The sequence below is a fragment of the Dendrobates tinctorius genome, unplaced genomic scaffold (assembly GCF_039654945.1).
Source record: "Dendrobates tinctorius isolate UK_male_01 unplaced genomic scaffold, ASM3965494v1 ptg000035l, whole genome shotgun sequence".
Lineage (NCBI taxonomy): Eukaryota > Metazoa > Chordata > Amphibia > Anura > Dendrobatidae > Dendrobates > Dendrobates tinctorius.
Genome location: NW_027361703.1, coordinates 38,167,406 through 38,192,722, shown reverse-complemented (window position 1 = coordinate 38,192,722; position 25,317 = coordinate 38,167,406).

Genomic DNA, 25,317 nt, shown 5'->3' with positions numbered 1-25,317 from the left:
AGCACCCTCTTCCCCCAATGGATGCCAATCTGGGTCAACAACTGGGTCATCCATCACCTCCTCTTCTATGTCATGTGCACCTTTCTCTGTGTCACCGTGTATGGTGGTATAGTGTGCGGGAAGGGGCACCTGAGTCTCATCAGGGTCAAAATCTGGCTCTGTACACTGCGAGGACAATGTAGTGCTCTGAGTGAATGTACCAGCAGAATCATCCATCAGCGGCTGTGCATCAGTGCACTCCATGTCAGATTCATCTTGGCCTGGGTAATTCACCATTTCACTTGATAATCCAGGCATGGTATGTGAAAACAGCTCCATGGAGTAATCAGTAGTATGGCCTGCGTCATCCTTCAATCTTGGTTGGGGTGAAGGACACAAGGAAAGGTGTGGTTCATGAACATGAGCCTCCAATGACGACTCAGTGCTTTTACTTTTTACAACTGAAGAAGAGGAGGCGATAGAGCTGGAGGCTGAGTCAGCAATGTAAGACAAAACTTTTTCCTGATGCTCTGCCTTTAAAAGTGGTTTGCCAACTCCTAGAAAACTAAGCGTTTGAGGCCTTATGTAGACAGACGATGACGCAGGGTCAGCACCTCCTGCATTCGGTCCTATTTTGCTCTTGCCACTACCATCAGATCCACCACCAACACCATCATTACCAGCTGCCAACCCCCGCCCAATTCCACGGCCTCTTCCACCAGCCTTCCTCATTTTTGGTAGAAATGTAGACAAAATCCAACAAACTATATAGTAATGTAAAACAAGGTACAAGGTGTCTATAGGACAGGGGAGATTTAGAATTTCTGCACACACTTGTGGACAGTGGACACTTGTGGATTGTGTGAGGCCCACTGATATCTGAGCGCTATGTGACACGCTCGATGGCACAGCTGCCTGTGACCAAAGTGACGAGAGGATAATGGAGATTTTGAATCTCTGCGCACACTTTTGGACACTGGACACTTGTGGATTGTGTGAGGCCCACTGATATCTGAGCGCTATGTGACACGCTCGATGGCACAGCTGCCTGTGACCAAAGTGACGAGAGGATAATGGAGATTTTGAATCTCTGCGCACACTTTTGGACACTGGACACTTGTGGATTGTGTGAGGCCCACTGATATCTGAGCGCTATGTGACACGCTCGATGGCACAGCTGCCTGTGACCAAAGTGACGAGAGGATAATGGAGATTTTGAATCTCTGCGCACACTTTTGGACACTGGACACTTGTGGATTGTGTGAGGCCCACTGATATCTGAGCGCTATGTGACATGCTCGATGGCACAGCTGCCTGTGACCAAAGTGACGAGAGGATAATGGAGATTTTGAATCTCTGCGCACACTTTTGGACACTGGACACTTGTGGATTGTGTGAGGCCCACTGATATCTGAGCGCTATGTGACACGCTCGATGGCACAGCTGCCTGTGACCAAAGTGACGAGAGGATAATGGAGATTTTGAATCTCTGCGCACACTTTTGGACACTGGACACTTGTGGATTGTGTGAGGCCCACTGATATCTGAGTGCTATGTGACACGCTCGATGTCACAGCTGCCTGTGACCAAAGTGACGAGAGGATAATGGAGATTTTGAATCTCTGCGCACACTTTTGGACACTGGACACTTGTGGATTGTGTGAGGCCCACTGATATCTGAGCGCTATGTGACACGCTCGATGGCACAGCTGCCTGTGACCAAAGTGACGAGAGGATAATGGAGATTTTGAATCTCTGCGCACACTTTTGGACACTGGACACTTGTGGATTGTGTGAGGCCCACTGATATCTGAGCGCTATGTGACACGCTCGATGGCACAGCTGCCTGTGACCAAAGTGACGAGAGGATAATGGAGATTTTGAATCTCTGCGCACACTTTTGGACACTGGACACTTGTGGATTGTGTGAGGCCCACTGATATCTGAGCGCTATGTGACACGCTCGATGGCACAGCTGCCTGTGACCAAAGTGACGAGAGGATAATGGAGATTTTGAATCTCTGCGCACACTTTTGGACACTGGACACTTGTGGATTGTGTGAGGCCCACTGATATCTGAGCGCTATGTGACACGCTCGATGGCACAGCTGCCTGTGACCAAAGTGACGAGAGGATAATGGAGATTTTGAATCTCTGCGCATACTTTTGGACACTGGACACTTGTGGATTGTGTGAGGCCCACTGATATCTGAGCGCTATGTGACAGGCTCGATGGCACAGCTGCCTGTGACCAAAGTGACGAGAGGATAATGGAGATTTTGAATCTCTGCGCACACTTTTGGACACTGGACACTTGTGTATTGTGTGAGGCCCACTGATATCTGAGCGCTATGTGACACGCTCGATGGCACAGCTGCCTGTGACCAAAGTGACGAGAGGATAATGGAGATTTTGAATCTCTGCGCACACTTTTGGACACTGGACACTTGTGGATTGTGTGAGGCCCACTGATATCTGAGCGCTATGTGACACGCTCGATGGCACAGCTGCCTGTGACCAAAGTGACGAGAGGATAATGGAGATTTTGAATCTCTGCGCACACTTTTGGACACTGGACACTTGTGGATTGTGTGAGGCCCACTGATATCTGAGCGCTATGTGACACGCTCGATGGCACAGCTGCCTGTGACCAAAGTGACGAGAGGATAATGGAGATTTTGAATCTCTGCGCACACTTTTGGACACTGGACACTTGTGGATTGTGTGAGGCCCACTGATATCTGAGCGCTATGTGACACGCTCGATGGCACAGCTGCCTGTGACCAAAGTGACGAGAGGATAATGGAGATTTTGAATCTCTGCGCACACTTTTGGACACTGGACACTTGTGGATTGTGTGAGGCCCACTGATATCTGAGCGCTATGTGACACGCTCGATGGCACAGCTGCCTGTGACCAAAGTGACGAGAGGATAATGGAGATTTTGAATCTCTGCGCACACTTTTGGACACTGGACACTTGTGGATTGTGTGAGGCCCACTGATATCTGAGCGCTATGTGACACGCTGGATGGCACAGCTGCCTGTGACCAAAGTGACGAGAGGATAATGGAGATTTTGAATCTCTGCGCACACTTTTGGACACTGGACACTTGTGGATTGTGTGAGGCCCACTGATATCTGAGCGCTATGTGACAGGCTCGATGGCACAGCTGCCTGTGACCAAAGTGACGAGAGGATAATGGAGATTTTGAATCTCTGCGCACACTTTTGGACACTGGACACTTGTGGATTGTGTGAGGCCCACTGATATCTGAGCGCTATGTGACACGCTCGATGGCACAGCTGCCTGTGACCAAAGTGACGAGAGGATAATGGAGATTTTGAATCTCTGCGCACACTTTTGGACACTGGACACTTGTGGATTGTGTGAGGCCCACTGATATCTGAGCGCTATGTGACACGCTCGATGGCACAGCTGCCTGTGACCAAAGTGACGAGAGGATAATGGAGATTTTGAATCTCTGCGCACACTTTTGGACACTGGACACTTGTGGATTGTGTGAGGCCCACTGATATCTGAGTGCTATGTGACACGCTCGATGGCACAGCTGCCTGTGACCAAAGTGACGAGAGGATAATGGAGATTTTGAATCTCTGCGCACACTTTTGGACACTGGACACTTGTGGATTGTGTGAGGCCCACTGATATCTAAGCGCTATGTGACATGCTCGATGGCACAGCTGCCTGTGACCAAAGTGACGAGAGGATAATGGAGATTTTGAATCTCTGCGCACACTTTTGGACACTGGACACTTGTGGATTGTGTGAGGCCCACTGATATCTGAGCGCTATGTGACACGCTCGATGGCACAGCTGCCTGTGACCAAAGTGACGAGAGGATAATGGAGATTTTGAATCTCTGCGCACACTTTTGGACACTTGTGGATTGTGTGAGGCCCACTGATATCTGAGCGCTATGTGACACGCTCGATGGCACAGCTGCCTGTGACCAAAGTGACGAGAGGATAATGGAGATTTTGAATCTCTGCGCACACTTTTGGACACTGGACACTTGTGGATTGTGTGAGGCCCACTGATATCTGAGCGCTATGTGACACGCTCGATGGCACAGCTGTGACAAAAGTGACTAGAGGATAAGGGAGATTGGATTGCTTTTAAAAAAGCAGTTTGCGGAGCAGTGGGTAAACAGCAATGCCAGCGTGTCAGGAAGCCTTAGAAGGCAGCCCAACAACCAACACCACTGATACACCACTATATAGCCTCCCCTTGCACTGCACACACAGTGACTTGTGTGTTGTGCAGGCCAAATCGCTAGCAGCAGAAGCAGTTTTTTTGTCTTCTTCCCTGCCTAACGCTCTCCCTACAGAATCAGCAGCAACCTCTCCCTATACTAAGATCGGCAGAAGTAAGATGGCGGTCGGCGTGCACGCCCTTTTATACCCCCTGTGACGCCCACCAAAGCAAGCCAATCACTTGCATGCCCTTCTGAAAGATGGTGGTGACCCGTGCCTATGTCATCACGTTGCCCACAGTGTCCGTGGATCCTGATTGGCTGAAAAAGAGCGCAAAACAAACTTTTGAAACGCGACTTTGGCGCGTAAGTCGCCGACCTCGTGGCCGACCTCATCCTAGGGTCAGGTTTCGTTTCATGAAACCCGACTTTGCCAAAAGTCGGCGACTTTTGAATTTTTTCGACCCGTTTCGCTCAACTCTAATTATGATAGATTAGAATCTATTTGATTTAGCCCTATTATTTTAATGTACCAGCATCTAGGACTGTGATTTCATCAACCATGATGGGGAATATAGTGGAGTACCTACTCATCCTGATATGAAGGATACCAGGATCTACTGTACTTACTGTACAAACTTAGCTGTTAAATCCTATATGCAGTGTGAGAACTCCCTACGTGATGACCACATGACAGGCCACAACAAGGCGCTGGATCATATACCAGTAGAATCTATCGGTTCTTTTGTTTTAAATTTTTTTTCCCTCAAGTAGAACGTGGATTCACAGAAAAGCATTTTTCACCATTATAAAGGAGTGGGTCATCTACACTGTTAAAGCATATGCACTAAGTGCATGAGATGCCAAAAATTAGAAGGAGGCACTCCAATACCCCTTTAAAGAGACATAAAGGAGGGCCTCAGAAAACATTTTTTCCCCATTATTAAGGAGTGGTTATCCAAGACTGGTCATGCCCATGCAGTAAGTGCATGGGCTGGAAACATTTACCCCTGGGGGGTATATATATAAGCATATTGTTAGGGCTAGGGGAACGCACCAAATAATAAAAAGGTAGTAATAAGGTGCGTTCGCAGCCGGGGGTCCACCATGCAGAGATGTTACCTGCTGCCCGATAATGGCGGACGCTATATGGCGGTATAATAGATGAACACACGCTGGTTAACGTCACCTGGTGTGTACAGAGGCGGACTCTGTTGCCCCACAGAGCCGCACTACAGCTGAATATAAATGCCGTAGTCTGTTAAAGCTCACAGAGCTCAGCAAACTGAGCTCTAGTGAACAGTCACAGGACTCTTTTCCCAAAGACACAGGGTTACAGTCCCTCTAGACCCACTAAGCATGTGGTGTCGCACCTGCGAACGTCACTAATCGACGCTGGCTACTCTGGAGTGCAGACAAAGTGCACAGTGGCAAACAGGCAAGCCACTACTTGGTGCTGATGCTTGACCCTGACTCTGCCTCCTACCTGCAGCCTAGGTACTAACTGGCAAGACTGAACAACACATATGTACCAAGGGTAGGGGTTTCATAATGAGTCATTCACCAAAGACATTCATACAACACTCACTCCACATGGTCTATACTAACGCACAGCCGTGCGGCAGTGCGATCCTTTTATAACCACAGCCTTCCAGGACCTTGCTGATGGCCCAATCCGAGCTGCTTGAGGACCTGAGCATGTGATCTCCGACCACCAATGAGTGGTCATCTCATGGGCATGTTCAGTTGGAGAAAAGCAGGACTTGGTCCCAGGAGCGTCTGCTCCCTTCTGACAAGTGCTGAATGCTATAGCTGAACCTGGGGCAGCAGCAGCAACCAGATGCATAGCTTTAGATTGAGCAAGACGCTGGGACCAACGTCTCTGCTGAGCAAGAACCTCTGTGGCTAAGTAAAAATGGGAGACTACAGAAGACATGGCTTGAGATTCCCCCTGTGCAGTGGCGAAAACCTAACACATATACCCATGTTTGGGTGAGAAGGAGTACATGCTAATAGATCAGAAAAAAAACACTGGATTTGAGTTTATGTTCTGCTGCTGTTATCTGGTAGATTATAGAAGTTTGGCCCAATCCAGCCTTTGTTCATTTTGATGAGTCAGCCTGTCAGCATTTTCAGTTAACAGATGCACTTGTTATAAAACCCCCAGCAGTACTAAAAACCCACCCTGACAAAATGCTAGTGGCAGTGCAGGACAGGACCTCCAAGGCTTGTAGTGACAGTTCATGCAACGTGTCTAGCTTGGATACCGAATATAAGTAAGGCACAGAGGAATCATGGAGGATGCTGATACGGTTGGCAAGGTACTTCTTCAGCATCTTGCAAAACTTTTCCCTCCTTGTCAGAGTACCCTGAGCATAAGGGCATGGGTGCTGGGAGCGTCTGAGAAAACTGTCCTAGACCTTTGAGAGTGTTCCTCTGCCTCTGGTCCATCTGGTGTGTGTCTCTTTAGTCTGCACTCCTTGGTTGTCCAAGAAACTGTGACCTCTTCTGTAATCATTGTCAGATGGGAATTTTTTTAACAATTCTTCAACTAGGGCCTTCTGGTACTGCAACATTTTATTATAACTCTCTGACACAGGAAGGAAAGATGTAAAGTTCTCCTTGTACCATAGACCTAGAGGGGTGAACAACCAGTAATTAGTGTTGCCCAACATGTGTGCAAGGCGAGGGTCACAGGAAAAGCAGTGGAACATAAACTGAGCATTCTGCTGTTGGTTAGGCTGGTAGGTGTGGTGCCCCTGCTGATGCTGGGATGGCAGATGTTGCAAATGGCCATTTTTGGTTCACTGGACTGTCTTTAAAAAAGCGCCAGACTCATGAACACCTAAACCTTAGCTTGTCAACTTCACCTGTGTTGGTGCTCTGGAGATCAGTTGCCAACCTTGTGTCTCTGGCCATCCAATTCCTCTTCCTTACTGCTGTGTAAATGTGGATCCCTCCCACTTTGTGCTGTTGTGCTCCCTGTGCATGTCACCTTCCCAGGTTGACTCAGTGACTTCATCGTCCACCACCTCGTCTTCCACTTCCTCAACCTGGTCCTCTTTCTGACTTGCTGATGTAACAACATCACTTGTTGGCAATTTTGACTCATCATCATCCAGCTCTTGCTACAGTAATTGCATTTTCCCACTGTTGTCTTCTTGTGAGCTTGACTTCTTAAATATTTGAGCATCGCTATACCTGACCTCTTCATGTCCCAATTGGCAAGGCGAGAGGCCAAAATCTATAAATGGAAATTTGAACAGGTCATCGGAGTGTCCAAGTGTGGGATGACTTGCATTCAGCATGGTGGGAGGAAGGAGGATCAGGGTGAGGATTATGTGGTCCAGAATCACAGTTACTGAGACTGGACCGGGTGGTAGATAGGGTGGTGCTGGTAAAGTGACTGGAAGCATTTTTTGCTATCTGTCCAACAACCTGTTCACACTGGTCTGGCTTCAAGAGTGGTGTTCTGCGCTCCCCTAGAAAGTGGGACAGGAGGCTAGATCAACATGATTTGTGTGTTTGTTGTGCTCTCGCAGCAGGCATAGCTTTACCTTGCCCACGTCCTCAGCCTCTGGGCTCAGCATCAGCATTACATCCACTTTCCTGTCCCTACAATGTGCCTTTCCCATTTTAAATTATCTATGATATATTCCTGTTCAGAAAACATTGCAGACAGCATTACAATGCCAGCAAAATTTGCCCACTACAGATGGACATATAAAACTTTAGTATCAATATAGTAATGCTTTTGAAACCAATTTTTATTTTGTGCTTTTGGGTGCAACTTTTCTATGATAAATTACATATAATATGTCACTGCTGAAAAAAATGGCAGTATTGCAATGCCAGCAAAATGTGCAGACTTCAGATGGATGATTATGACTGCAGTATCAATATAGCAGTCCAATGTTTTCTAACAAAGGTTTTTCTTGGGGGGCGGCTTTTGAGGCCCTCTCCAACATGATAAATGCTGTATAAAATGTTGCAGCTCAAAAAAAGGTACATTACAATGCCAGACAAAATTTGCACACTGAAGTGGACATATGAGACTGCAGTATAAGGCTGGCTTCACACTTGCGTTTTTTGCGCTGTTTTAGCGCAAAAAAACGCATGCGTTTTTTCCCCTATACTTTAACATGGGTTCACATATGTGCGCATACACATGCGTTTGTACGCGTTTGTATGCGCATGCGTTTTTTGTAGTGTGCGCTCGGGCGCACAAAATGCATCCTGTTGCATTTTTTGTGCATCCGACTTGCCCCCAAAAAACGCATGCGCACGCAATGCATTTTTTTACTGCAAAACACCCATTAAAGTCTATGGGTGCGCATACGTGCGCATTGTAATGCGCACGTATGCGCAAAAAACACATGCCTTTTTTTGTAAAAAATGCACCAAAACCCTCAAAAAATGCACACAAATGCATGATGCATTTTTTTCATGCGTTTGTGTGCGCAAAAAACACGCAGGAAAAAAACGCAAGTGTGAAAGTAGCCTAAGAATTTATTTTTTCGGGGGTTTTGAGGCCCAACTGTAGCATGTTAAATGTTGTATAAATTTTCACAGCTCAACATAAAGGCTGTATTACAATACCAGGCAAATTTGTGCACCTCAGATGGACGTATGAGACTGCAGTATAAATATAGCAATGTGATTTTTTTAATTAACTTTTTTGGCAGGAAGTTTTGGGGCTCAACTGTAGCACACTAAATGGCATATAAAATTTCACAGATCAAAAAAAAAGGCTGTATTACAATGGCAGGACAATTTTGCACAACTCAGATGGAAGCATCAGACTGAAGTATAAATAAAGCAATGCTATTTGTGGAGACACGGGGTCAGTGGGTGCTCTCGTCCGCCGGCCTGGCTGTCATTAGCAAGATTGCATGGACCGGGGCTTATAGCACTGAATGCCCGCTCTCTCTCCCCGTGGGCAGAACATTATTCAGACAACAAAGGGTGAGGGTAAAACAGTGTGGAAATACTTTATTGAACCACAACACACAATAGCATACAGAACAGTCCCAGCAAATACCCAAGATTGTGCAAATTACAGAGTCTCACCCTTCCACCTACTCACCTGGATTAGAGCTGATTCCAGTGTGGTATACCCCTACCAGTGGCTCCCCACTTTTGGTGGGCCTCCACAGAGAGGAGGTAACAACAATCATAGGAAGTTAACCGAGAGCAGTGAGGTATGCTGCCAGGTGAACCGATTGTCCTGGATTCTTTAAGATATCTCTGGGGTTTCAGTGATGGTTAACGAAGCAGTCTTGTGTTCTTCCAGCCGGGTCCATAGCACCCTCAGCTGAGATCCTGAAGAGTCACACCGATCAGAAGAAAAAGTCTCTTTATGTAATGGCATGTAAGCTATTTTTAGATTTAACAAGTGTCCTTCAGTCTAGCATCACAGATAAGATGAGCAATGGGATGAGATCAAGTAGCATTACTTGAATATTCAAACTATTTGCATAGTTTTTACCTCTCTGCAAACATCTTTGTTCAGTGGCCATGCCTCACTGTTTTGCAAAGATAACAGAAGACAAGCTATAGGAGACAACATCAGTGGCCAATATTTGTCCCACAAGAAGAGTCAACAGTTAATGATTCTGGACCTACACAATTTACACCTGGCATAACTAAGAAAAATGTTGAGTTGTCACACCATTTTTTAACAAACAATTTCATTTTTTGTGGGGGTTAAAATTTTACCTGCAATTTCTCATTTTTTCAACAAAATTTACAAACCCATTTTTTTAGGGACTACCTCACATTTGAAGTCACTTTGAGAAGTCAATATGACAGAAAATACCCAAACGTGACACCATTCTAAAAACTGCACTCCTCAAGGTGCTCAAAACTGCGTCAAAAAAGTTTATTTAGCCGTCAAGTACTTCACAAGAATTGAAGCAATGTGGAAGGAAAAATTAACATTTAATATTTTTTCACAAAAAGTTTAGTTTGGATACAATTTTTTTTATTTTGTCAAGGGTATCAGGAGAAAATGAACCACAATATTTGTTGTGCAATTTCTCCTGAGTATACCAATACCCCATGTTTGGAGGAAGACCAATCTTTAGGTGCAAGGCAGGGCTCGGAAGGGAAGGAGCACCATTTGAGGTTTGGAATGTAAAATTGGATGGAATTGAGAGCAGACACCATGTCGTGTTAGGAGAGCCCCTGGTGTACATAAACAGTAGAAACCCCCAATATGTGACCCCATTTTGGAAGCTAGACCCCCCAAGGAACTTATCTGGCTGTGTGGTGAGAACTTTGAAGCCCCAAGTGCTTCACAGAAGTTAATAACGTAGAGGCGTGAAAATAAAAAATGATATTTTTTCAACAAAAATGATCATTTTGCCCCCAATTTTTTATTTTCCCAAGGGTAACAGGAAAAATTGGGCCCCAAAAGATGGGAAATTTGTCCTGATTATGCTGATACCCCATACGTTGGGGTAAACCACTGTTTAGGCACATGGCAGAGCTCGGAAGGGAAGGAGTGCCATTTTACTTTTTCAATGCAAAATTGGCTGGAATTGAGATGGGACGCCATGCTGCATTTGGAGAGTCCCTAATGTGCCTAAACAGTAGAAACCCCTCACAAGTGACACCATTTTTAAAACTAGACCCCCGAGGAACTTTTCTAGATGTGTGATGAGAAAAAAACACATATGAAATGAAAGGTAGACTCACCAAACCCTGACTAATGCACTGGCAGGATGCAGCAGACCTCCATTGATAAAGGCTGGGGCAGCACAGGTGCATCCCACTGATGAAGACAGCCAGTCACCCAACAAAACAATAGCGGAGCTGGCTGCCTAGTGGAAAAATGCACAAAAATAAGGCTTGCATAGGATATCAGTCACACAGATAAGTGTGTTGCAAAGTGTCTGAACAGCCTATTAATGATGCCCATAATATTAGCAGTTGGCCGCTCAGCACTATATATAGGCATCACACAGAAAAACCAAGCTAACATAAAGAGGCCTAGCTGCATCCTGCATAAATGATAAAAAGTGCAAAAAAAGATGAAAAAACATAGAGTATTAGTTACTATTTTGGCCAAAGCAGATAAGCTTGCAACCCAAACGTCAAGGGTCCCCAAATTTTGCGAGTCCCAAACACTAATCTCAAACAACGAACATAATAAATTAAAAAAAACACATATGAAATGAAAGGTAGACTCACCAAACCCTGAGTAATGCACTAGCATGATGCAGCAGAACTCCATTGATAAAGGCTGGGGCAGCACAGGTGGTAAAACTAGACCCCCCAAGGAACTTTTCTAGATGTGTGCTGAGCACTTTGAACCCCCAAGTGCTTCACAGAAGTTTATAACGTAGAGCCATGAACATATAAAATCATATTTTTTCCAAAAAAATGATCTTTTTGCCCCCATTTTTTATTTTCCCAAGGGTAACAGGAGAAATTGGACCCAAAATTTGTCGTGCAATTTGTCCTGAGTACGCTGCTACCTCATATGTGGGGGTAAACCACTGTGATCGCCTTACTGCGATCTTTGGGAGGCAGCATGAATAAATCCACAAAAGGTGAAGAATTGGTTTTATTTTTTACACCGTTCCTTGTGCGATATAAGTGATTAGGCGACTTTATTCTTCAGGTCGGTGCGATTGCAGCGATACCAGATTTATATGCTTTTTTATATTTAGCTTCTGTCACACACTAAGACTGGTTTCACACTTGCGTTTTTTTGCGCTGGATTTTAGCGCTAAAAACGCATGCGTTTTTTTCCTATATTTTGCATGGGATGCGCTTATGTGTGCATACACATGCGTTTGTATGCGTTTTTCCATGCATGCGTTTTTTGCAGTATGCGCTCGGGCGCACAAAATGCATCCTGTTGCATTTTTTGGGCGTCCGACTTGCCTCAAAAAAACGCATGCGCGCAATGCGTTTTTTTTTACAGCAAGACACCCATTATAAGTCTATGGGTGCGCATATGTGCGCATTGGCATGCTTATGTATGCGTTTTTTTGCACATGCATTTTTTTTTATCCATTAGTTAGACAATGGAATTTAGGGGTTTGGGTTAGAGTTAGGGTTAGTTAAGGGGGTTTAGGGTCAGGGTTAGGGTTAGCTAGGGTTTAGGGTTAGGGTTTGGGTTAGGGTTAGTAGGGTTTGGTTAAGGGGTAGGGTTAGGGTTAGGGTTAGTATGGTTTGGTTAAGGGTTAGGGTATGGTTTGGTTAAGGGTTAGGGTTAGAAGTCAGGGTTAGGGTCAGGGTTAGGATCAGGGTTAGTAAAGTCATGGTTTGGGTTAGTGTGAGGGGCCACCTAATGTTGGAAAAAAACGCAAATGCGGTAAAAACGCACTAAAAACGCATAAAAACGCTGTGTTTTTTTCACGCATGCTCATAAAAATGCTTGAAAAAAACGCAGCATTTGTATGCGTTTGTATGCGTTTTTTTAATGCGTTTTTTTGCGGGAAAAACGCGCTGCAAAAAAAAGCAAGTGTGAAAGTAGCCTTCAAGATTTTTTTTTGTAAGAAGTTTTTGCATCACCATATTTTGAGAGCCATAATTTTTCCATATTTCGTCCCACAGAGTCATGTGAGGGCTTGTTTTTTACGGGACAAGCTGACTTTTTTATTGGTCCCATTTCGAGCACATGACATTTTTTGATCGCTTTCTATTCTGGCAGAATGAACAAAAACCAGCAATTCTGGAATGATTGCAGCGATACCTCATTTATATTGCTTTTTTATGTTTTGGCATTTTTATTCAATAAAAACTTTTATAGAATCTTTTTTACATAAAAATGTGTGTGGATTTTTTGTTATAGTAATTATTATTTTTTAACTTTTTTTGCATATTTTTTAAAAAGTTTTCTTTTTTAACTAGTCCCTTTATGGGACTTTCACTTTTCTTACTTTGATTGCAGGTATAATACATTGCAATGCTCCAGCAATGCAGTGCATTATACCTATACTGAAAGCTTCTGACACAATGCTGTGATCATGGTCTCAGATGCTTTCGGTAGATTGATTGATGACCCAGGGGGTCATCATGATGACCCCGGGTCACCATGGCAACGATCGAGCCCCGCGAAGATGTCATGGGGACGCTGATCTGAAGGCAGAGGGAGCTACTGTCCCTCTGCCTTACTCCTGAATGCTGTGATCGCGCTTGATCGCAGCAATTAGGGAGTTAACAGGCAGGGGCAGCGCGAACGCCACTCCTGGCTTTTAGTGCAGAAGCTCAGCCACTGGCAGCGCTGAGCTCCTGCACTGACCAGGCGGGAGGCGCTGATATTTCAGCATCTCCTGCACGGTCATGCTGTAATCGGTCAGTCAGATTGACTAACCGATCACAGCGATCTGGGTGCGGGGACCGACTGTATGGGTTCCTGCACCCATTGCCGTGCCTCTCAGCTGTCGTAGTTTAAATGCAGAACGGACACAGTCTGTCCTGGTGCAGGAACTTACACCCGGTCTTGACGGACTGTGTCTATCAATGGACATTAAGGGGTTAATACTGTATGTAAAACATGTAATATTATATTTTCATGATTTTCAATACTTGCGAAAACAGTAACTAGAGTGTTTCGTGCATTCTTTCCTCAACTGCATGACACATGCTGTATGTTTTTTTGGTAATGTTTAAAACCATCATCTTTCGCTAATAGAAAAACTTTTGTCATTTTATCAAATATTAATGTGTATTAAATTATATATAGCATTAAACATTGAATATGTGAGAGATTATGCAAAGTAAATTAATACAGAAATATCTAGACTCTTAATTTTAAAGCAAAAAATGCTTACAACGAGACAGTAAAATTAAAAACAGGAGGAAAAAAAGAAATAACAATCTTATAAAAATGATCATTAAGTTTATTTGGTGATTCATTCCAGGATGGAAAACAACCTCCACACAAGATGTCTAACAATCCTTGCTAGGTTTCAACTTGTCTGAAAATAGTAAATGCTCAAATAGATCTAAATAAATTGTTAAGGTGACATGAATATAAATCAGACATGCATCAGAAAAATGGCTAAGGTGATACTGTATTAACAAAGGAGAATTGTATTGCAAGCTTACAAAATCTCTCAATACTGTTTTTGTATTATTACAGCATTATAAAAAGCACATCTGTTTTCATTGCAGAAATACCACATCTCTTCATGAACTCCATCTGGTTTTGCATCTCAGCCTCATTCTCTTTATTAGGAAGGAGTTGCACTCAGTAGAGTGTATATAGCTAAGAATAAGAGCTAACCATAAGTGAAGAGCAAGCACTAAAATGTTTGAGTGCTCGTTAATAATAAGGAGTAGAGATGAGTGAATATTTCAATATTCGGCTCAGATTATGATCGCTGAATTTACAATATTCTCCGATTAATTCATAGAATATTCATTGAACATAACCGAATGCCATTCAGGTCAGTCGGAGGCAAAAAGCAAACGCATGCACATCACCTTATAATGGCTTCAAATGCTGCCAAAACACATCAAATGAGGGACAGACACCAGGAAAGTAGCCTCAATTCACCAATAGTACAAATTTTAGCATGGAGCTGCAGCAATCAGCCAGGCATGAGGTATCGGGGTCTGGGACAGCATTTACAGCTTTCAATTGAACGTCACAGTAAGACGAGGTGGGTAAGGGATCGGTGTAGAGCGACATTTGCTGGGAGCCCTGATATCATATGCAACCCCTCTACCTGCTTTCATGCTGAGCTACACTCAGGTGGCACAAATATCAGGTTTGTAGACTACCATTTGTCAGAAAAATTTAAGGATTGTAACCTGGGTAGTTGAGTCCAAGGAAGTGGAGGCCTGACAGTGTTGAAGGCCTACTGCTACTGGCAAAACACATAATAGAGACCCAACCAGGAGTGTTCACATTTCCAAAAATTATAGGCAGACACCACCAAAGTGGCATCAATTTCACTACAGTAGAAATAGTATAATAGGGACTGATAGGTCTTCCACTAAACCCAATCCAGCAGATGGGCACCCAACCAGGAGTGTTCACATTTAAACAAATGATGGCCTTACACCACAGAAGTGGCATCAATTTCACCACAATAGAAATAGTATAATAGGGACCGACAGGTCTAACACTACACCCAAGTCAGCAGATGGACACCCAACCTGGAGTTTTCACATTAAAAAAAATGATGGCCTGACACCACCAAAGTGGAATAACTGTCACGAGAATAGAAATAGTGTATTTGGGACTGACATGTCTTCCACTACACCCAATCCAAAAGATGGTCACCCAACCAGGAGTGTTCACATTTAAACAAATGAGGGCCTTATACCTTGGAAGTTGCATCAATTTCACGAGAGTAGAAATAGTATAATAGGGACCAACAGGTCTTCCAATACACCAAATACAGCAGATGGACACCCAACCTGGAGTGTTCACATTTCCAAAAATTACTAGCAGACATATCAGGATCCTGTCAGCGCCAGCTGACTGCTGCGGCTGAGCAAGGTAACTCACCCAGACTACGGGAGAGCTCGGAGTCCGATACTGCAGGGAAAGTTCCGAGAACAGGACCTGCGATACAAAAAGGTAGAAAAGAGTACAAGGACCTACGATCATGTGACCACAGAGGTTGTGGCTTAGCGTCCTGCTGCAGGAGATAACTGTAGGATTTTATTACAGGAATCCTGGAGTAAAGACTAGGGAAACTCTGGTCAGACAAACGGGGGGTCATATACAGACAGGGCAGCGTGGTACCAGGGGGGCAAGCAGAGAATAGTCAGAACATAAGCAATGAGTCATACACAGAGATAGCAATGCAGTACAAAAGGAACAGGCAGAACTCATAACAGGGACAGAACCAGATCAAAGCCAAACAAGCATAAAGTATCACGGTCACAAAGCACACCAGGGTCACAAACACTCGGCCAAGGATCTGAGTTTAAGCGACAAGGAATCAGCCCACAATGAGGCTATAAAAAGCCTCCCAGAATCTCAGAGTGAGGCCGGTCCAGATTAACCTCTGAACTACCTAATCCCATGAACTTAGCAGATCATGACAGTACCCCCCTCTCAATGGGGGGCCTCCGGACCACCAGGTTTCCCAGGATGCCGGGCATGGAATGCACGAATGAGACGGTCAGCGTGTACCGATCTGGCTAGTACCCATGACCGATCCTCCGGACCATACCCCCTCCAATACACCAGATATTGCAAAGACCCCCGAACCCGCCTGGAGTCCACAATATGTTGCACTTCGAACTCCATATGCCCATCAACCAAGACTGGAGAAGGACCGGCATCTGCATCCTCCCTCACAGAGCCCAAAGGTTTAAGTAAGGACCTATGAAACACATTATGGAGTTTTAAAGAGGGGGGAAGACGAAGGCGATAGGCTACCGGATTTACCACCTCAATAAATTTAGGTCCAAGTTTGGCGGAAGGCAATCGAAGGCTTATGTTCTGTGTGGAAAGCCAAACCTTATCCCCACACCGCAACATCTGAGCAGAGTCCCATTTTTTATCTGCAAAACATTTATATTTTTCCTGAGCCCTAGAAATATTTAGTCGAACCTTAGCTCAAAGATCCCTGAGATGATTGATCCCATCCTCTGCCCCCGGGCAACCAGAATCCATAAGTGAGAATTCGCCAAAATGAGGGTTTATCCCATAAATAACAAAAAATGGTGAACTACCGGTAGGCTGGTTTACCCGGTTGTTGAAGGCGAACTCTGCTAACGGTAAGCCATCAGACCAGTCACTTTGCAGGGTAAAAGTCAAGCACCGCAGGATCTGTTCAAGTGACTGGTTGGTGGTGCATTCAGTTTGCCCATTGCTTTCTGGATGATACGCTGAGGAAAATGACAAAGATATCCCCAGTTTTTTGCAAAATGCCCGCCAAAACTTAGACACAAATTGAGTCCCTCTATCAGATACAATATTCATAGGCACCCCATGCAAACGTACCACCTGAGAAAGGAAAAGTCTAGAGAGTGTCTCTGCTGATGGTAACCTTGCCATGGGTACAAAATGTGCTAATTTAGAAAATCTATCCCCAATTACCCAAATAACAGTATTTCCACGGGATGATGGCAGATTGGTAATGAAGTCCATGGACAAATGAGTAAATGAGTCCATGGTCTTCCCGGAATTGGTAAAGGCACCAATTCCCCGGCTGGCTGGCAATGAGAGCTCTTAGAACGGGCACATATTCCACATGCAGCGATATGTTTCTTAACATCCGAAGCCATTAGGGGTCACCAAAAAACTTGCCACTGCTTCTCGTGTGGCCGCAATACCCGGATGAGCACTCAACTTCGAATCATGGAACTGCCACAGGAGTTTGGTGCGCAAATGCTGCAGAACAAATAATTTGTCTTCAGGTTTTGACCTTGGTGCTAAAGATTGAGCCCCCACCATCTCCCGCTCCAATTCCGATGACACTTCAGCAACCACAATGCTGGGTTGAAGAATGGAGGACGGCGGATGAGGGGCGGACAATGGTTCAAAACTATGCGATAAAGCATCAGCCTTCACATTTTTTGACCCTGGACGAAAAGTGATGGAAAATTGAAATTTGGAAAAAAAAAGTGACCAGCGGGCTTTCCTGGGAGTCAGTCTCTTAGCAGATTTGATATATTTTAAATTTTTATGGTCCGTGATAACTGTAATAGGGTGAGTCGCCCCCTCCAAAAAATGCCTCCATTCTTTGAATGCCAATTTAATAGCCAAGAGCTCCCTATTGCCTACGTCATAATTTTTCTCCGCGGGAGAAACTTTTTTAGAGAAATAGGCACAAGGCCTGAGATTGGTTAGAGAAGCCGATCCCTGTGACAACACTGCACCCACCCCAACCTCAGAAGCACCAACCTCGACCACAAATGGCATCGAAGGGTCGTGTTGATCCAGGATAGGAGCAGATTTGAAACTGTTTTTTAATGTTAGAAATGACTGTTTAGCTAACGGGGACCAGTTCCTGACATCTGCCCCTTACAAGTGAGATCCGTGAGGGGTTTAGTTATCTGTGAAACCCCTTTAATAAACTTGCGATAATAATTTGCGATTCCCAAGAAGCGCTGGAGTCCCTTAAGGTCCCGAGGCTGGACCCACTCCACAATAGCTTGCACCTTCTTGGGATCCATGCGAAACCCCTGAGGTGAGATTATAAGACCTAAAAATGACAATTCTTGAACAAAAAATGAACATTTCTCGAGTTTGGCGAACAAATGATTTTCTCGGAGCCTCTGGAGTACAGTTTTAACATGTAAAAAATCTTACTGTTTATCGGTGGAATATATCAGGATATCATTCAGGTATACAATTACAAAGCGGCCGACGAGGTCCGAGAACACAACATTGATAAAATTTTGGAAAATCGCTGGTGCATTCGTGAGACCAAACGACATCACCAAGTTCTCAAATAAACCCTCAGAAGTAAGGAAAGCAGTTTTCCACTCATCCCCTTCCCGTATCCTTATCAGATTATAGGCCCCTCTGAGATCCAGTTTAGAGAACCATCTGGATCCTGAGAGCTAATTACAGAGGTCGGGAATCAAAGGCAGGGGATATGTGTTCCTGACCGTGACTTTATTTAATTCTCGAAAGTCGAGGCAGGGACGTAGGCCGCCATCTTTTTTCTTAGCAAAGAAAAATCCAGCTGCTACTGGGGAAACTGAAGGTCTTATGTGCCCCTTTACGGAGACTCTCAGCAATATATTCTTTCATAGCTAGACGCTCTGGACCCGACAAATTAAACAAGCGAGCTTTGGGCAATTTGGCTCCTGGAATAAGGTCGATGGCACAATCAAATCGCCTATGGGGTGGTAATGCCTCTGCCTCACTTTCTGAAAAAACGTCCTCAAAGTCCTTTAGGTACTCTGGAATACCCTCTGGACTGAAAGAAGACACAGTGACAGGTTTTAAAATTTTCACACAAAAAACAGATTTACGGTCACAGTCAACACACTTGGGCCCCCACTTGACAATTTCCTCCGATTCCCAGTCAATCACTGGATTGTGGCATTGAAGCTATGGCATGCCCAAAACCAACCCTGCGGGCAATTTGTCCATCACAAAACATTCAATTTCTTCCACGTGGGAAGAACCAATTTTCAACACAAATTTCTCAAAAATAGAAAGGATCCCCGTTCGGGTGAGAGGAGACGAGTCGATGGCCACGACTTTAAGTGGGGTATGAAGCCTGACTGTCCCTATCTGTTGTTGGGAAACGATATCAGAGCTGACCAGGTTGAGCAATGAACCACTGTCCACCAGTGCTGTAGAGAAAAAGCCATAATTGTTTACCAACAGTTCAACCTTTAGAAAAATCTTAGCACGTGAGGAAAAAAGTACCTGAAGGTCTGGGCAGCCTCCTCGATTGCTACCCAGACCTAGTCGTTTCCTGTCACCTTGGAGGATGACGGACACAAGGAACACTCCTTTTTCCAGTGGCCGGACTCCCCACAGTAAAAGCAGAGCTGTTTCTCCCGGCGACCTTTTCTCTCTTTTTCTCTGACAGAGGTGACGCCAACTTCCATAGGCTCAGGAGTAGCAGGTGCGACACCAGTCTCTTTGCTGCCGGAGAATAAAGATGTCTCAGACTGCATGATGCCCCTAGCCTGCGGTCCATATGCACTGCTTGCGTAATAGCCACCTCCAAAGTGTCTGGTGGAGGGTGAAGGGCCAGTGCATCCTGGAGGCGTTCGGACAGGCCTCTGTGGAATAGACCCCGAAGGGCCGCATCATCCCACAAGATCTCCGCTGCCCAGCGTTGGAACTCCACACAAAACCACTCAGCCGAGCGTTTACCCTGACGCACACTCATGACCATATCTTCAGCCACACGCATTCTGTCAGGTTCATCATATATGCGGGCCAGGGCATCAAAGAAGGCATCCACTGTCATTCTCTCGTGGGTGATGGAAGACAGAGAGAAAGCCAAAGCTTGGGGGGCACCCCGCAGAAGAGAAATAACAACCCCCACCCTCTGGAATTCATCACCAGAGGAACGGGGCCTTAAAGAAAAAAAAAAAGCTTACATCCCTCCCTGAAGGACCTAAACTCCATTTTATCCCCTGAAAAGGAGTCGGGCAATTTGACCGGAGATTCAGGGGATACCACATATATGTCCCTATTCCCGGGACCAGGAGACCCTGCTGCCACACCCCCCTGCACGGTGTCCACCAACTGTTGCTGTGTATGGGCCATCATGCTCTGTTCCATACTGAGTTTTTGGAACATCTGGGTTACATTTTTGACCTGATCAGCCAAAGCCTGCAGGGGATCCATAGTGCTAATTTACCCAGAAAATAAACACAACCTTCCCCAAACCTAAAAATGTAAGGTCGCTTATAATATCAGGATCCTGATTGCTGCGGCTGAGCAAGGTAACTCACCCAGACTACGGGAGAGCCCGGGGTCCGATACTGCAGGGAAAGTTCCGAGAACAGAACCTGCGACACTAAAGGTAGAAAAGAGTACAAGGACCTACGGTTATGTGACCACAGGGGGCGTGGCTTAGCGTCCTGCTGCAGGAGATAACTGTAGGATTCTATTACAGGAATCCTGGAGTAAAGACTAGGGAAACTCAGGTCAGACAAACGGGGGGGTCATACACAGAGAGGGGGAGGCGTGGTACCAGGGGGGCAAGCAGAGAATAGTCAGAACGTAAGCAATGAGTCATACACAAAGATAGCAACGCAGTACAAAAGGAACAGGCAGAACTCGTAATAGGGACAGAACCAGATCAAAACCAAACAAGCATAAAGTATCACAGTCACAAAGCACACCAGGGTCACAAACACTCGGCCAAGGATCTGAGTATAAGTGACGAGGAATGAGCCCACAATGAGGCTATAAAAAGCCTCCCAGAATCTCAGAGTGAGGCCGGTCCAGATTCACCTCTAAACTACCTCATCCCATGAACTAAGCAGATCATGACAAGACACCACAAAAGTGGAAACAATTTCACCTCAGTAGAAATAGTATAATAGGGACCGACAGGTCTTTCACTACATCCAATCCAGCAGATGAACACCAAACCTGGATTGTTCACATATACGCAAATGAGGGCCTTACACCACAGAAGTGGCATCAATTTCACTACAGTAGAAATAGTATAATAGGGACCGACAGTTCTTCCACTACACCCAATCCAAAAGATGGATACCCAACCAGGAGTGTTCACATTTCCAAAATGTATTGGCAGACACCACCAAAGTGGCATCAATTTCACCACAGCAGAAATAGTATAATATGGACCGATAGGTTAGGTCTTCCACTAAACCCAATCCAGCAGATCATAGCATTATAGAATCACATAATGATAGAGTTGGTAGGGACCTCCTGGGTCATCTGGTCCAACCGTCTGCTCAAAGCAGGATTCACTAAATCATCCCACAGAGATGTCTGTCCAGCCTCTGTTTGAAGACTTCCATTGAAGAAGAAATCACCACCTCTCATGGTTTTCTGTTCCACTCATTGATCACCCTCACTGTCAAAAAGTTTTTTCTAATATCTAATCTGTGTCTCCTCCCAATCAGTTTCATCCCATTGCTTATAGTCTTTCCTTGTGCAAGTGAGAATAAAGATGATCCTTCCACAATTTGACAGTCTTTGAGATATTTGTAGACAGCTATTAAGTCTACTCTCTTCTTTTTTGCAAGCTAAACATTCCCAAATCCTGTAACCATTCCTCACAGGGCATGGTTTGCAGAAGGGTCAACATTCTGTTTGCTCTTATCTGAACTCGCTCCAGTTTGTGGATGTCGTTTTTAAAATGTGGTGCCCAAAACTGAACACAGTATTCCAGATGAGGTATGACCAAAGAGGAGTAGAGGGGCATATTGCCTTCATGTTATCTAGACTATATGCTTCTGTTAATACATACCAGAATTGTATTTGCCTTCTTTGCTGCTGTATCACACTGTTGACTCATGTTTAGTTTATGATCTATTAGTATACCCAAGTCTTTTTCACATGTGCTGTTGCTTACCTCTATTCCTCCCATTCTATATATGCATTTTTCATTTTTATTGCCCAGATGTAGTACTTTGAATTATTCCCTGTTAAAAACCATTCTGTTAGTTGCTGCCCACTACTTCAGTTTATTTACATATTTTTGATTCCTATTTATATCTTTTTGACACCTAACCTGGAGTGTTCACATTTAAACAAATGAGGGCCTTACACTACAGAAGTGGCATGAATTTCACAAGAGTAGAAATAGTGTAATAGGGACTGACAGGTCATCCACTACACCCAAGTCAGCAGATGGACACCCATCAGATGGTTCACATTTCCAAAAATTACTGGCACACATCACCAAAGTGGCATCAATTTCACCACAGTAAAAAATGAAGGCCTGACACCACAGAAGTGGAATAACTGTCACAAGAATAGAAATAGTATAATTAGGACCAACACATCTTTCACTACAGCTAACCCAGGAGATATAGACCAACCATGAGTGTTCAGATTTCCACAAATATGTGTTAACATCATCATCGGCAGCCACAGTTGGCACAGAAACCACACTAAAGATATCACAGAGTGCAGTTACGTGGCATTAATGCATCACACTGGAAGATACAATATCACCTAATCTGTACAGTCTGCGATTGGGGTACAAAAGTCCTTGGAGATCCATTACTTGTTCATCTTAATGAAAGTTAGGCATTCTTCACTTTCAGGGGACAGCGGACTGTGCTTATCCATCAGGACACCACGAGCAGCGCTGAAGGTACGTTCTGAGAGAACGCTGGCTGCCAGGCACGATAAAACCTCCAAGGCGTGTGAGGCGAGCTCCAGCCACTCATCCTTTTTGAAGACCAAAATGTGAAAGGGTCCAAACCCTCCCTGGTGGTATTTATATTCAGTTCTAGAAACTCCTGCACCATCATCTCCATTCGCTCACCACATGTAAGACTTTGACTCTGTTGTTCTGGTGCACAAGTTGGTATAAAGAAAGTGTCAAAGGACTCACAGAAATAGCTTCTTTCACATTCACCACTGCTGCTGCTAATGTTTTAGTGTTGATGAATTGAGGCGCCGGATGTTGGAAGTCTAGAGCTGCGATGCGAACTGTGTTCTTCACTGCTGTCTTGAGGAAAAGCTCTCTAAGGTTGTGTAAAAGCTTGTTTCAATACTACAGCATTCATGATGGGTCCCTTTCTAAGGCAGGAATCATCTGGCAAAATTTGGTTTTATAATGTGGATATAACAGAGTGGCAACCCAGTAGTCAGTCTTATTACTAATCATAACTATACAGAGATCATGTTGCAGATAATGCAGCAAGAAGGCACTCATATGTCGAGCTCTACCATGAGGTTCAAGCCCATGCTGTGTTGGTGGCTGGTTAACAATGAGGCTCATTTCTTCCGTCCCCTCCCGCCAACCACGAACAACAGAGAGTGTAGGAATATCTTCTTCATCTGACAATTGCTCGCCCATCACCTCTTCCTCCTCCATTTATTACTCGGATTTTGCACCTTTGATAACAGTCTGTCTTTTATCACCAGCCCCCATCAATTGCAGTAATCCAAACTCCCTTGGCACCCGCCTGTGTAACGACAGTCTTGAACTTAGAGACAATGTTATCCCTTCCACATCCTCCTCTGCTTCCTCCTCTTCTTCTGGGACAACCATCTCCTCCCGCAGGCTATTCAAAGTCTGCTCCAGCACAAAGATGACCGGAATAGTGATACTGTTGACGGAGTCATCAACAAAAACCATCTTAGTAGCCATTTTGAAACTGTGCAGAAGTGTGCAGAGGTCCTTAATCTGTGCCCACTCTGTAAACGTGATATGCGTCACATCCGTGCTGCGTTGGCCCAGGCTATACGACATGCCATACTGTGTCAGGGCTCGTTGCTGCTGCCACAGTCAATGCAACATGTGCAGAGTGGAATTCCACCATGTCGGGACATCACATACTGTGGGGGAAATAAGTATTTGATCCCTTGCAGATTTTGTAAGATTGCCTACTGACAAAGACATGATCAGTTTACAATTTTAAGGGTAGGTTAATTTTAACATTAAGAGATAGAATATCAAAAATAAAATCCAGAAAATAACATTGTATAAATTCTATAAATTTATTTGCAGTTTGCGTGAGAAATAAGTATTTGATCCCCTACCAACTATTAAGAGTTCTGGTTCCTACAGACCAGTTACACGCTGCTAATCAACTTGTTACCTGTATTAAAGAGAGCAATTCCCCATTTTTCTAACAAAATTTACAAAACCTTATTTTTAGGGACCACCTCTCATTTGAAGTGAGTTTGGAGGTCAAGATGATAGAAAATACCCTAAAGTTACACAATCTGAAAACTGCATCCCTCTAGGTGCGCAAAACCACATTCAAGAAGGTTATTAACCCTTCAGTTGCTTTACGAGAATGAAAGTAATGTGGAAGGAAAAAATGAACATTTTACTTTTTTCACAAAAAAAATTATTTTGGAACCAAACTTTTTTATTTTCACAAGGGTGTAGGGAGAAAATGGACCACAAAATTTGTTGTGCAAGTTCTCCTGAGTACACCGATACCCCGTATGTGAGGGCGCATGGCAGGGATCAGAAGTGTGGGAGTACCGTTTGACTTTTTGAACACAAAACTGGTTGGAATCAATGGCTGGCACCAAGTCGCGTTTGGAGACCCCTGATGTGCCTAAACAGTGGAAACCCCCCAATTCTAACTCCAACCCTAAGGCTGGTTTCACATTAGCGTTTTATCGCGCAGCGCGTCATGCGCTATAGTAAGCATGCGCAATGCTCCCCTATCTTTAACATGAGTACGCATTGTATAGCGCTTGCACGCGTTCATCAGTGTTTGTCGTGCGCTGTGCATTTTCCAGGTGTGCGCCCAGACGCTCCATGTTGCATTTTTTGTTCTGCCCAACCGCTTAAAAAAGCGCATGCGTACATGTGCGCACGTAATGTGCAAAAAAATAATATTACAGTCTATGGGTGCGCTGGCAAGCGCATGGCTCAGCGCTTATCAGCGCATGGAAAGTTTGAGTAAACAATGTCTAGACACTAGTTCAAACCACCCCCTACACAAGAAACATTGTTTGAGATGAGTCTAGATAAAAGAAGGTGTCTGCCTGTACTGAACCACAACTCTACAGACAGCCTGGAGAGCAGACACCTTGAAAAACAACATAG